Below are 14,823 nucleotides of genomic sequence, written 5' to 3'. Positions count from 1 at the left end.
TCACAAAGGCAGCTTGCTTCGATTTCCGTGGCTGCTTGAGACACACACCTTCCGAATGTCCAGTGTCTCTGGTGTCTGCGTGTGTGAGTCTCATCTTTATACTCTTATTTCTTTACATTTAGACAATCACAGCTAACGGCTTTGTGAATTGTTTAACATACAGATTAATATTGCTTGTTTAACCTACAGATGTCATTCAATAGTAACAAAGGTACAATCAAATATTTAACATACAGACAATGACCAGTTACTCATCTCACTGGCTGAAGGCACCACATTGTCTAACAGTCTCTTTCCATCCAAACTTCAATCTTCCTGTTTTTTAATTCAAACTTCAGACCACGTGCTGAAGCAAAGAGTTCAACAATGCGGGACTGTGCTCCCACATTCCCCCACTTCTTCTCCTCGCCTCTGTGCAGGTCTTATCTGGGTAACATACATTTGCATGGTGGCTCGAGCTCGTTCAACAGCATTGTCCAGTTGTTGTCCTTGTTTTCCAACACGACATCCGCAGTAAATCAAAATGACCAGCACGACCAGCTGAACCAGCACCAGCATAAGGACAGGGTGTATCATTGTGTTCATCACGCCTGTTGCCGTCGGGCTCCATCCCAACAATGACTCCCACCAGCTTACATGTTCAATCTGGTCCAAAGTTGTGTGCACGTTCTCGATTTCCGCAGTGTGATGGTTTATGTCCACAACGATTTCTTGATTCAAACTCTGTAGCTGTTGAAATGTTGTATTCCATTTCCGTATTTCCTTCTTCCAAATAGCAGCGCGCTTCGGGTCAAAGTAGGGTTCTTGTAGATTCAGATTCTCAGGATGCCATTTTAAAGTCCGTTGGTCTGTGATCACCACATCCATTTTTACTTAAAAGTCAATTTTCAATTTTTGATGTTTCCAACTGAATTCCATGCTGTTTGCATTCAGAAATGTAAACTCACAATCGGTGTCTTCGACTAAGTCTGTTACCCTCTGCACAGGTTTTAACAATTTCGTCTGCTTTGTGGGAGAAGTGTAACAACATCGAGTAAAGGATGACGGAAATGCTGAATAGTCAGTCGAGAGACCCAGTCCTTCTCTCAGTTCACCCTTCGGAACTGCTGTAATTCACTCTCTCGACATTTGCAACGATCCAACTTCTATTTCGCATCCTTTAAGATCATGTTTGTAACTCCCACATTTGAGCTTTTCACTGAACATCTCATCAGTTCTGAGACAGCCCATTCCTGCAGAAACTTTAAATGTTTCTGAACAAGCTTCTCCCACAGCTTTCATCTCTGACTGTTCAGTAACTGCTCCTCGTGTATCTGGGGTGTTGGGGAAATGTCTCTGAAGAGGGGAATCCCCTTCCTCCAGGAGCACCTTCATTTGTCCGGCAGACCCTGTGTCCATTTCCCGCTGCCCTTCCACACAAGCCTCGATAAGGGTATGGCCACCCCTATCCTGAAGTAAGGGTCCTAAAGGAACGACATGTGTGGTTGAGGCGCGGCATCCCTATAAGGATCCTCCCTCACCTGCGGAATCTACCCCCAACCTCAGCAACTGAACCGAGGTATCATTCCTGTCTGTGACTCCAGCTTCTCTTTCCTGATTCTTCAACTTTTCTTTTAACTTTTCCAATTCTTTAGCCAGTCTATCCCTGTCCTCTAGCAACTGACGACCACCACCTGGTCCTGCTCCTTTTATGTGGCTCCTCGCGGGATTCATCCACTCAGGCCCTTCTGTCTTCCATCGCTGTCACCCCTGTCTCACTTCCATGACTGAAATTCCTGCAGCTCCCTGATACAAGCTTTCTACCCTTGCCAACCATTTATCAAAACGTTCGTCCCCACCCCAGGCATCTACTTCCAGAACTACTGACGGGGGTAGGAGAATCAAAATGATCTCTCTATGTGTACTATTCCCATAATGACTGATATCAATCCAATTACTTCCCAAACTTTTACACAACTGGAATATACATTACCCAGCCTCCCTGGGTCCTTCCCCTGGTAATAATGCAAGCCGCTTTATTAACTGTGGCCCTGAGTGAGTAACAAAGATTGCAGCGATTATTCTACCAAGCATGAGACCTGGAAGTTGTTTCAAAACCTACTCCCGTTCCCCAGTGATTCCCTAAAGCTCACAGAACCATGTGAACCCTCGGTTTCTCTGATATGTCCCAGACTGCCACCATCCCAGAATATTACACCACCACTGGGCAAACTTATTAAGATCCTGAAGAGGTGCAGGTCCCACTTCACGAAGGATAGCTCTCATGTCCTGTAACTTGACCCCCTCCTCGCTCATACCAGGTATCCCCAAAACCACTTAAGGTCGTGTTCCCTTCACGAGCTCCACAGGGAGTAGAGGAATCATGATCCTGCTCTGGCCTTGTCCGCTCGAGCGTGCTTCCCCCACTCTCCACATTACCGGAAGGTCGTGTGTAATGTTGTGGGGTGTTAAGCGCCTGAGTAACCGAAGAGGCATTTAAGTGCTCCGTCTCCGATCCTAACGTTGCCACACGAACCGCACGGGTTCGAGGCTCCGAAGTCAGAGAAGACAAAGGAGCTGTGGATGGGAACCATGGGCATTCTCCCTGTCCCTTAATCCCCTTTTCAACTCTCAGACCCGGGGAATCCTCCGAACACCACCCAGCTTTATCAATTGCTGTCTCCGTGGGCAACCTAATACCACCATCTGCTGCAGCTTAGATATTCCTTTCTCTAGATCTTGTTTACGCTTCTGTTCATCAGCAAGATGCTGATTCAGCGTCAGAACAGTCCTGGCTGCCCCGAGTGCCTGAAGTCACCAATTCTCTACTTCTTTACTCACTGCTGTTAGCTGCTCTCTGAGTTCTGAGACTTCCCTATCTCGAGCCTCAGCCTCTTCTCCTAACGTTTGAATCCCCAGCATGAGACAATGCAACACGAACGCTATTCTCTTTTTATCACTTTTTAACCCAAACACTTTAATCTTTTTTAACTGGACACTCTTCACTAAGGACTGCCGTGTCTCTCTCCATCCTCCTGTCATTGTTTCCTGTCTTATCCCATAAGTTCCCCCTTTCGACTCAATCCACTCATTAAGAAATGGCTGGAGCTCAACTGAAATATCCCCTGAGCCTCCCATTACTATCTGAAGATCCCTTTAATCACGACAACTAAGAGAATGCTCACCCCTCGAACTGATGTGTGGGAAACACTTCTTCCAACAACTCAGCCAACTTTCTGCTTCATGTCGGGGACTTCGAATAAGCCAACGCACTTTTGAAAATCACGTCGGGGTCACCAAAATGTTGTAAACGGCTGTCTTGCTCTTTTCGCTTTGTTGCTTTTAATGTCGAATTACCCGCACACTCCGTTGTAGTAAAGGCAGGATCGGGTCTTTTATTTAAACGTTCATACTAAACAAACCAAGTGTGAAAGTTACTGAGAGCACTTCACAAAGGCAGCTTGCTTCGATTTCCGTGGCTGCTTGAGACACACACCTTCCGAATGTCCAGTGTCTCTGCTGTCTATGTCTCTGCAGTCCATAAATGTCAACTTTATACTGAAAAAGCCTTTGAACTCTTATTCGTTCCATTTAGACAATCCTGACTAACTGCTTTCTGAATCTTGTAACAGACAGACTTAATATTGCTTGTTTAACCTGCAGATGTCATTAAATAGTAACAAGGTTACACTCAAATACTGAACATACAGACATCATAAAATCGTTTCGTCCTGAGTTTCCATTATTCCCACCGTAACAAGGTACTCAAATATTTAACATCCAGACAATGACCAGTTACTCATCTCACTGGCTGCAAGGCACCACATTGTCTAACAGTCTCTTTACCATCCAAACTTCAATCTTCCTGTTATTTAATCCAAACTTCAGACTGCATGTTGAAGCAAAGAGTTCAGCAATGCGGGACTGTGCTAACACAGAGCACAGGATTTGACAACGAGACTTGCAGATCAAGCATCAATGACAAAGGCAACAAAACTGCCCACAAGCACCAGGTGTCTCTCAGTTGTTTGTCCCAAATTTTTAGCATCTGCAACAGCAAGCATTCAGTTTCCACCGAGATTTAAACTCAATCCCTGGATTCATGTCCAGAGTGCTCACCATTACACCATGGAACCAACGATGCCAAATTCTATGAAACATTTCTCAAAAACAAGATCATCTCCAACATTACACTTTGGCTCAGCATTTTCTCATCCACACCGTCAGTTTCCCCACTTTACGCTCTGCTAATTATCGATGCAGAGCAATTCACACAGATACCGTCGAGGCTATGGGTTCTCAAGTAGCTGTTTCTGTTTCACACTGTTCATCACAGCTTGTACTTCAGTCTTGCCAGGTAAAAAGTGCATTGGCATTGCAATGCACTTATGCAAAATACTTGGCATGAAAAGAAAATGCAACTTTTTATTGAGTGCAAAACATGCATTGCCTGCATTTCAAAAAGCGTTGCTTTTATTCATCCTGCTGAATGCATATTGCACAGATAATCTCAGCACACATTGTGCAGGCAAAGGCAGCATTAGACAACAAACTAGTTTCTCCTCCGCTGATTTGTAACAGGTAACTGACGGTTGAGCACACGATTTGATAACGAGACTTGTAGATCAAGCATCAATGACAAAGGCAACAAAATTGCCCACCAGCACCAGGTGTCTTTCACTTGTTTGTCCAAAATTATTCAATTATTGACTCTCATTCAATTAGCATTTCTTTAATTATGCAAATGAAGATCATAGGTTAATTAATGATGTTTTCCGGTGAATGTAGGATAACATTTAACAAAAAGCCCCAACGTGGGGCTCGAACCAGCGACCCTAAGCTTAATAGTTTCATGCTCTCCCAATTGATCGAGTGGGGCTTCTGCCAAATGCTGGTTTTTGTCGCTGATTGCAGCCAGGCGCCTGTTGGCTCCGCCCCAGATGTTTAAACTTGCTGTCGACGAACTGCCAGGATCTTCTTGAATGGTGGACCAGGCTCGAGGGGCCGAATGGCCGACTCGGGATCCGAATCCTTACATGTTTATCATCTCATGACTTTTCACAGGAGAACAAACTCGCCCCTGAGCATGCATGAGGAGAAAGCTCCAGAAAATATTCCCGCCCGGTGAGCTTTCGGGTGTGAGGCGAACGTGTTAACCGCTACACTGCGGAAACATCTCCACTTTCAGCACCAGGTCAGACGGAAATGTTAAGCGAGCAGGTGAACTGCAGAATGCCACTTTTGAAGAGTTGGTCGAGGTGTCAAACAATGAGTTTCGCTTAATGATTAAAAGCAGAAAGTGTCAGACATTGGATTTGAACCCACTCCTCCACATGCAATTGCAATCCAAACACAGCACCTTTGACCGCTCAGCCATCCTGACTCGGTGCTGCTGTGTCTGGCCCCCTGCAGGTTGATTTTGAACTTTTGTGTCCTGTCACATAAAATAAATGAGGGCAGCAGGCGTATCTCTGCCTGACACCGGGGAAACAGTGGGCAAACCTTGGAGCAAGGGTCTGGTTATTAAGACACAGTAAAGAAAATATTGATTCCGGAATTATCCCAATGGTCAGGAACCCTGACATGATTTCGATAGCAGTGTTCTCATCTCGAGTGAGATGTGTTACCGTTGCACCACTTGCTCTGCACAACGAATATGAGATGTTTATCTATATGAACGTTCCTCAAAATAAGGGCTTTAAAATCCCCGCCCATTCTCACTCGGAGTCAGAAGCAGCGCTCAATTGCCAGTCACCGTCCGTTTTTTTGTTGAACTTTTGTTTTTATTTCACGGGAATGCATCATTACTTAACCCAATGTCATCTTTTGCACAATGAAAGAAATGCTGACTGAGGGACAGTCGATACTTCAATCATTTCTTCTGTGTTTTGCATGTTAACTGTTAAACCAGATCCCATTTTACACAATTTTTGTCGGGGATTGTTTCAAAATCTTCATTGCTTATGACAACGGGAATCTGGGGCAACTTTTGTCAAATTTAACAGCACCGGTTAATCCAACCATGCACAGAAAATAGAATCAGTAGTGAAGATAAAATCCCACGGTGCTCATTTTCAGATTCAACATCGTAGGATTTCAAATAAAGTGCAAGAATTTTACAGTGAAAAGATTTGGAAGTGTTATTTGAATTTGTGTCTTTAATTAAACTTTGTGGCGTCTGACTCCCGTTCATGCCTCTGCTGAATAAGAAAGGAGGGTTTGACGTTGATCAGACTGCACTGCCCCTGATATTTGTGAGCTCATCCTTTATATTCAATGGTTTCTCGCCCTTTGATGGGCTGCAGTGTAGCGGATATCACGTTGGCCTCACACGCAAAAGGTCCCCGGTGGATCTGTTTTCTCTCACTCAAAGTTATCTATTTATTGAATAAAGAGCAATTAAGGAATAAGGGAGCACTTTTGCCGGGAGAATGAATTGCAAATAAAAACAGCAATTGCTGGAAATCTCAGCAGGTCAGGCAGCATTTGCCAGGAGACGAAACTCGCTTCGGATTGATCCACTATAGCAACTTTAAACATAATGTTCCCGCCCGGGATTGAACCAGGGACCTTTCACATATTGAGCAAAGGTGATAACCACTGCACTACGGAAACCTTTGGCAAAGCTGACACAACAGACACAACAGAGGGGAGCTGACCAGTGAGCTCCTTCTGTGCTGGCTCACCTGAAACAACTTCTGTCCCACACTGAAAGTTCTCAATCCTTCTCCTCCGCTGCCCTTTACAGAAAGGTCACGGATCACCCAGCCACCGTGTTCACTTCCACATCCTCACAGTGGGGCCACAGAGACTCCCACCATCTCCCCGCGATCAGCGAACTCAAAATTAAACCCGGAACACGTGTCCAGCAACGGGCAGGAGAAACAGGAGAATCTGTAAGCTCGGTCCGTAACAGAAAGTAATGGGGTTATTCATGGTGATTACAGCAATTACTAATCTACTCACAGACCTCAATTATTTTTAATTTGACAAATTGATCGAGTATCGTTATCAGGTTAGTGCGCCGGATCTTAATCCCTCGACCACGTAGATATATTTATATATATGTATATATGAACCTGAATATCAACGGCGAGCTGCCTAGGCCTCATGGTGCAACGGTGGTGCATCTAACTTTGAGTGAGAGAAATTCTTTTCGACAATGAAACCCATTACATCTTTTGTTCCCTTTTAAACACGAGAAACTGAGACGAGGAATAAACAAAGAAATAAAAGCACAGGGATATAGACAAGAGGAAGAGAGAAGGGGAAATACTGTCCCCACCCAGAACTAATGCAGAAACCCCTCTGCTGCGCTCGGGGTGGCCACCCACAGCCTAAATACACTAACGTCCCAACAGCTCATTGACTGTCGGAGTGGGACCGTGCGGCGCTTCAGAAGACAGGTCAAAAATGCAAAGTCACTGATTCGGTCTCGTGTGCTCCTGCTGCAATGAATAGATACACACAATAACATGCTTTTATAATGGTTACACTTTATCGCCATTCTTGTCAAGCAGTTGTTTCGTTGGACCAGGGATATGATTCTCACTTCAGGGTTGTTAATGGCAATTTGCGAGAGATTCCACGTTTAAATACCGAATGAGCCCTTTCAATTTGCATAGAACTTATGCAAACTAGTGTTATGTCTGTAAACCTGTAAATACCTTGTTTAACCACTAGAGGGCTCATCCCCTGGAGTCCAAAGGGATCCCACAATCCCTTGGGAGCACTTGTACTTAAGGAGGCCTCACAGGCTGGAGAAGCACTCTGGAGACCTGCAATAAAAGACTAAGTTCACAAATTACTTTGAGCTCACAGTATCTGGTCAGACTCTTTATTCATGCAATACAACTGGCGATGAGATACAGATGACGAACCCCACCGCAACGATGCAGAGACCAATGGGCATCCTGGAGAAATTTTCGGAGGGAGATGATTGGGAAACCTTAGTGGAGCGACTTGACCAATACTTCGTGGCCAGCGAGCTGGAAGGAGAAGCGAATGCTGCCAAAGGAAGGGCGATTCACCTCACTGTTTGCGGGGCACCATTTATGGCCTCATACAAAAGCTGCTTGCTCCAGCGAAACGCACAGAGAAATCGTATGTTGATTTGTGCACACTGGTCCAGGAGCATCTTAACCTGAAGGAAAGCGTTCTGATGGCGAGGTTCCGGTTCTACATGTGCAAAAGGTCTGAAGGCCAGGAAGTGGTGAGCTATGTCATCGAGCAAAGACACCTTGCAGGCATTTGGAATTTGAAGGACATTTGGAGCACATGCTCAGGGACTTCTTTGTACTTTGCATTGGCCATGAAGTAATACTTTGTCAACTAATTTTGACAGTCGAGACCCCAACCTTGAGTAAGGCCATCGCGATAGCCCAAGCGTTCATCGCCACCAGTGACAATACCAAACAAATCTCTCAGCACACGAGTGCTGTACAAGTACTGTGAACAAAGTAATGTTGTTTTCAAATCGTTACGTACAGGGCAGGCCTCACATGCCTGTTGCTGTACGTCTGCAGATGTCTCAGAGCCCACCATCAAGGGTGATGAATGCTACGCCATTAACATCTTGTTGGCACTGCGGGGGTGATCATCATTTCCATTCATGCCGCTTCAAAGGATACGTTTGCAAGGGCTGTGGAACAATGGGACACTTGCAACGAATGTGCAGGCAAGCTGCAAACACTGCTAATCCTGCAAACCACTATGTTGCAGAGGAGGGCAAATCCACGGCAGATCACAACGAACCAGAGCATCAGACCGAGGAGGTACAGGTATATGGGGTGCATCCATTTACCACAAAGTGCCCCCGATAATGCTGAAGGTTGAATTAAATGGACTCCCGGTGTCAATGGAGCAAGACATGGACGCGAGCCAGTCCATTATGAGCAGAAAGACTTTTGATAAATCGTGGTGCAGCAAGGCCTCAAGGCCAGTCCTTACTCCCATTCGCACTAAACTGAGAACTTACACAAAGGGCCTGATTCCCGTAATCGGCAGTGCTACTGTAAAGGTACCCTACGATGGAGCGATACACAAGTTACCACTCTGGGTGGTACCGGGCGATGGCCCCACGCTGCTCGTCAGGAGCTGGCTGGGGAATATACGCTGGAACTGGAACGACATCCGGGTGCTCTCGCCCGTCGACAACATTTCGTCTGCCCAGGTCTTAAACAAATTCCCCTCGTTGTTCGAACCAGGCATCATGAAGTTCCAAGCAGCAAAAGTGCAGATCCACCTAATCCCCGGGGCGCGACCTATCCGTCACAAGGTGAGAGCAGTACGGTACATGATGAGAGAGAGGGTGGAGATCGAGCTGGACAGGCTGCAACGAGATGGCATCATTTTGCCGATCGAATTCAACGAGCGGACCAGTCCGATTGTTCCAGTCCTCAAGGGAGAGGGCACCGTCAGATTCTGTGGTGATTACAAAGTAACTATCAAATGTTTCTCCCTTCAGGATCAATACCCACTAGCAAAGGCAGACAACCTTTTTGCAACGCTGGCGGAGGAAAGACGTTCACGAAGCTGGACTTGACCTCGGCCTACATGACGCAGGAGCTGGAGGAATCATCGAAGGGCCTCACCTGCATGAACACGCACAAAGATCTCTTCATTCACAACAGATGCCCATTTGGGATTCGATCAGCCAGAGAATTCCAGAGAAACATGGAAAGCTTACTAAATTCGGTCCCGCGCACCATGGTCTACCAGGACAACATCTTGGTTGCAGGTCGGAACACAGATGAGCATCTGCAGCACCTGGAGGAGGTTCTTAGTCGGCTTAATCGCGTGGGGCAAAGGTTAAAACGCTCGAAGTGCATTGTCCTGGCGCCCGAAGTGGAGTTCCTTGGGAGAAGAATTGCGGCGGACGGCATCAGGCCCACCGATTCGTAGATGGAGGCAGTCGACAACGCACCAAGGCCACAGAACGTGACGGAGCTGCGGTCGTTTCCAGGACTCCTGAAGTACTTTCGTAACTTCTTACCGGGTCTCAGAACACTGTTCGAACTACTGCACGCTTTACTGCATAAAGAAAACGAATGGGTATGGGGTAAAAGCCAAGAAAATGCCGTTGTAAAAGCTAGAAAACTGTTATACTCAACCAAATTGCTTGTGCTGTATGATGCATGTAAGCGTTTGGTGCTAGCATGTGATGCGTCGTCATACGATGTTGAGTGTGTATTGCATCAAGCTCATGAATCTGGGAAATTGCAACTGGTTACTTATACATCCAGGAGTCTGTCTAAGGCTGAGAGGGCCTACAGCATGATCGAAAAAGAAGTGTGAACATGTGTTTATGGAGTAAAAAAAATGCATCACTATCTGTTTGGGCTCAAATTTGAATTGGAAACTGACCATAAGCTACTTATTTCCCTCTTTTCTGAAAGTAAGCGGATAAATACAGATGTATCGGCCCGCATCCAGAGATGGGCGCCCACATTGTCCGCATACAACTACGCCATCCGCCACAGACCAGGCACAGAAAACTGTGCCGATGCTCTCAGTAGGCTGCCATTGCCCACCACAGGGGTGGAGATGGCACAGCCCCCAGATTTAGTTATGGTAATGGAAGCATTCGAGAGTGAGCAATCACCTGTTACCGCCCGACAGATTAGAACCTAGATGAGCCAGGATCCCTCATTGTCCATAGTAAAAAACGGTGTGCTCCACGGGAGTTGGTCAAGTGTTCCGTTAGAGATGCAGGAAGAAATAAAGCCGCAACAGCGGCGCAGAGATAAAATGTCCATACAGGCAGACTGTATCAAGTAGTGGTGCCAAAAAAAGGCAGGGACACTTTCATTAGTGATCTCCACAGTACCCACCCAGGCATTGTAATGACTAAAGCCATAGCCAGATCCCACGTGTGGTGGCCCAGTATCGATGCGGACTTAGAGTCCTGCATTCACAGATGTAATACATGCTCGCAGTTAAGCAATGTACCCAGGGAGGCGCTGCTAAGTTTTTGGTCTTGACCCACCAAACCGTGGTCTAGGGTACACATCGACTATGCAGGCCCGTTCTTGGGTAAAATGTTCCTTGTGGTTGTCGATGCGTACTCCAAGTGGATTGAATGTGAGATGATGTCCGCTGCCACCATTGAAAGCTTGAGGATCATGTTTGCCATGCACGGCCTGCCTAACATTCTTGTCAGTGACAATGGGCTGTGCTTCACCAGTGCTGAGTTCAAAGAGTTCATGACACGCAATGGGATCAAACATGTCACATCTGCCCCGTTTAAACCAACATCCAATGGTCAGACAGAGAGAGCAGTGCAGCAATCAAGCAGCGCTTGAAGAGGGTAACTGAGGGCTCACTGCAGAGTCACCTATCCCGAGTCCTGCTTAGTTACCGCACAAGACCCCACTCGCTCACTGGGTTTCCCTCCGTGGAACTGCTCAAAAAAAGGGCACTGAAGACAAGGCTCTCGTTAGTTCATCCTGATCGATACAAACAGGTAGAGAGCAGGCGGCTTCAAGAGAATACATGTCATGATCAAGTAAATGTGTCATACGAAATCGAGGTTAATGATCCTGTATTTATGTTGAACTATGGACAAGGTCCCAAGTGGCTTCCCGGCACCGTCGTGGCCAAAGAGAGGAGTAGCGTGATCCTGGTCAAACTTTCATATGGACTCACCTGCAAGAAATACTTGGACCAAACCAAACTCAGATTCACGGACTATCCAGAACAACCCACAATAGACTCTACCTTTTTCGCTCCTCCAACACACACACAAGTGGCAATCAACCCAGCGGTTGACCACGAAGCAGAACCCATCACCCGCAGCAGCCCAGCAGGACTCACCACGCCCAGCAGGCCAGCGAGGGCCCTACAAATGATTCACCAAAACCAGCATTTGCACCGAGACGATCAGACAGGGAAAGGAAGGCCACAGATTGACTCAAATTGTAAATAGTTACACTACTGACTTTGAGGAGGCTGGGGTTAGCGGTGCAGGGGGAGTGTTGTTACATATATAAACCTGTAAATACCTTGTTTAACCATCAGAGGGCTCATCCACTGGAGTCCCAAGGGATCCCACAATCCATCAGGAGGCCTCACAGGTTGGAGAGGCACACTGGAGACCTGTAATAAAGGATGACGGCCACACCTTACTTTCAGTTTGCAGTATCTGGTCAGATTCTTTATTCAAGACATAACACTCTGTATTTAGGAGACTGATTTAAAATGTTTATTGCTCATGTGACAAGGAATCTGGGGCGACATTTGTTCAATTTATTTCACGGCAAAAATAGTCTCAAAAATCACGTTCCGCCCGGGATCCTTTCGCGTGTGAAGCGAACGTGATAACAACGACGCTACGGAAACACTGCGGTTCAAATGATGTTAGGAACATAACCAGATGTTTAAACTTGCTGTCGAGGAACTGCCAGGAATTCTTCAATAGTGGACCAGGCTTGTGGGGCCGAATGGCCTACTCCAGCCCCTAATCCTTCCATACTTATGATCTTATGACCTTTCACAGGAGAACAAACTTGCCCCTGAGCATGCATGAGGAGAAAGCTACAGAAAATATTCCCGCCCAGTGAGCTTTCACTTGTGAGGCAAATATGTGAACCGCGACACTGCGGAAACATCTCCACTTTCAGCACCAGGTCAGACGGAAATGTGAAGCGAGCAGGTGAACTGCTGAATCCCAGTTTTTAGGAGTTAGTCGTGGTGTCAAACAATGAGATTCACGAAATGATCAAAAGTAAGAAATGTCAGATACAAATCCACACCTCCAGAGGAGACTGTGAATTGAACACAGCACCTGAGACCGCTCGGACATCCTGACTATTCAGTGCTGTGTGTGGCCACCTCCAGGGTGATTTTGAACTGTTGTGTCCTGTCACATGAAATAAATGAGGGCAGCAGGCGTATCTCTGCCTGACACCGGGGAAACAGTGAGACAAACCTTGGAGCAAGGGTCTGGTTATTGCCAAACAGCAAAAAAAATATTAATTCTGGAAGAACAATTTCCAAAAATACAGCGACCCCAACGTGATTTGAACACATAACCTTCTGATCTGGAGTCAGACATGCTACTATTGCACCACAAGGTCTACATAAGGAGCCTGGGATGTTCGTCTATATGAAGGTTTCACAATACAAGTGGCTTTAAAATCCCCGCCCATTCCCACCAGGTGTCAGAAGAAACGCTCACCTGCCAGTCACCGTATGTTTTTTTCTGAAACACTTGTGTTGCTTTCATGGGAAAGCATCATTAATTAACCCCTCACCTTCTTTTGCACAATGAAAAAAATGCTAACTGAGGGACAGTCGGATACTTCAATCATTTGTCCTGTGCTTTGGGGAGCGGGCAGGGAAGTGGACCTGAGTCCATGATCGATCAGCCATGATCGTATTAAATGGCGGAGCAGGCGCGAGGGGCGTATGGCCGACTCCTGCTCCTATTTCTTATGTTCTTATTTTCTTCAGCATGTTGACCCATTTTACACGCTGTATTTTAGGATTCTGGTTCAAAACCTTCATTGCCGATAACACCAGGAATCTGGGGCAACTTTTGTCAAATTTAACAGCACCGGTTAATCCTACCGTGCACAGAAAATAGAATCAGCAGTGAGGATAAAATCCCACGGTGCTCATTTTCAGATTCAATGCAGTCGGATTTCAAATAAAGTGAAAGAATTTTACAGTGAAAAGATTTGGAAGTGTTACTTGTATTTATATCTTTAATTAAACTTTGTGGTGCCACTGCTGAATAAGAAAGGAGGGTCTGACGTTGACCAGACTGCACTGCCCGTGATATTTGTGAGTTCATCCTTTATATTGGTTGCAGTGTGGCGGATATCACGTTGGCCTCACACGCGAAAGATCCCCGGTGGATCCGTTTTCTCTCACTGAAAGTTATCTATTTATTGAAGTGAAATAAAGAGCAATTAAGGAATAAGGGAGCCCTTTTGCCAGGAGAATAAATAGAAAATAAAAACAGCAAATGCTGGAAATCTCAGCAGGTCAGGCAGCATTTGCCAGGAGAATAAACTCGCCTCTGATTGTTCCTCTATAGCAAGTTTAAACATAAAGTTCGTGACCAGGATTGAACGAGGGACCTGTCACATGTAAAGCAAACATGACAACCGCTGTACTACAGAAACCTCTCGTACAGCAACCCCAACAGGGGGGAGCTGACCAGTGAGCTCCCTCTGTGCTGATCGGGAATGTGTTGGCTCACCTTAAACAACTTCTGTCCCACACTGAAAGTTCTCAATCCTTCTCCTCCGCTGCCCTTTACAGAAATGTCACGGATCACCCAGCCACCGTGTTCACTTCCACATCCTCACAGTTGGGTCACAGAGGCTCCTACCGTCTCCCCGCGATCAGTGAACTCACCCAGTTCACAAAATTAAACCCGGAACACGTGCCCGGCAAAGGACAGGTGAAGCCAGATAGTCTGTAAGTTTGGTCTATCACAGAACGTATTGGTATTCATGGCGATTACAGCAATTATTAATCGTCTCACAGACCTCAATTATTTTAATGCAATGAACTGATCGAAGATCGAAACCAGATTAGTTCACCGGATCTTAACACCTCGACCACCAGGGAACAGTTATGTTACATGTAGATATATTTATATATATTTATATATGAACCTGAATATCAACGGCTAGCTACCTAGACCTCATGGTGCAACGGTAGTGCATCTAACTTTGAGTGAGATAAATTGTTCCGCAGTGACACCAATTTCATCTCTTGTTCCCTTTTAAACACTAGAAACTGAGACAGGGGGAATAAATAGAGAAATAAAAGCACAGGGATACAGACAAGAGGAAGAGAGAAGGGGAAAGATACTGTCCCCACCCAGAACTA

The 14,823-nt window shown here is 46.0% G+C and overlaps 1 non-coding gene across 1 annotated transcript; it reads right to left on the bottom strand.

Moving 5' to 3' along the window:
- Positions 1-12,983: 12,983 nt before the first annotated feature.
- On the bottom strand, positions 12,984-13,055 carry trnaw-cca (transfer RNA tryptophan (anticodon CCA)). Its single transcript has one exon. It is a non-coding gene; the product is annotated as a tRNA-Trp (tRNA).
- Positions 13,056-14,823: the final 1,768 nt, after the last annotated feature.

The sequence above is a fragment of the Pristiophorus japonicus genome, unplaced genomic scaffold (assembly GCF_044704955.1).
Source record: "Pristiophorus japonicus isolate sPriJap1 unplaced genomic scaffold, sPriJap1.hap1 HAP1_SCAFFOLD_794, whole genome shotgun sequence".
NCBI lineage: Eukaryota > Metazoa > Chordata > Chondrichthyes > Pristiophoridae > Pristiophorus > Pristiophorus japonicus.
Note: the sequence above shows the minus strand (reverse complement) of the source record. Positions and strands in the feature narration are given on the sequence as shown.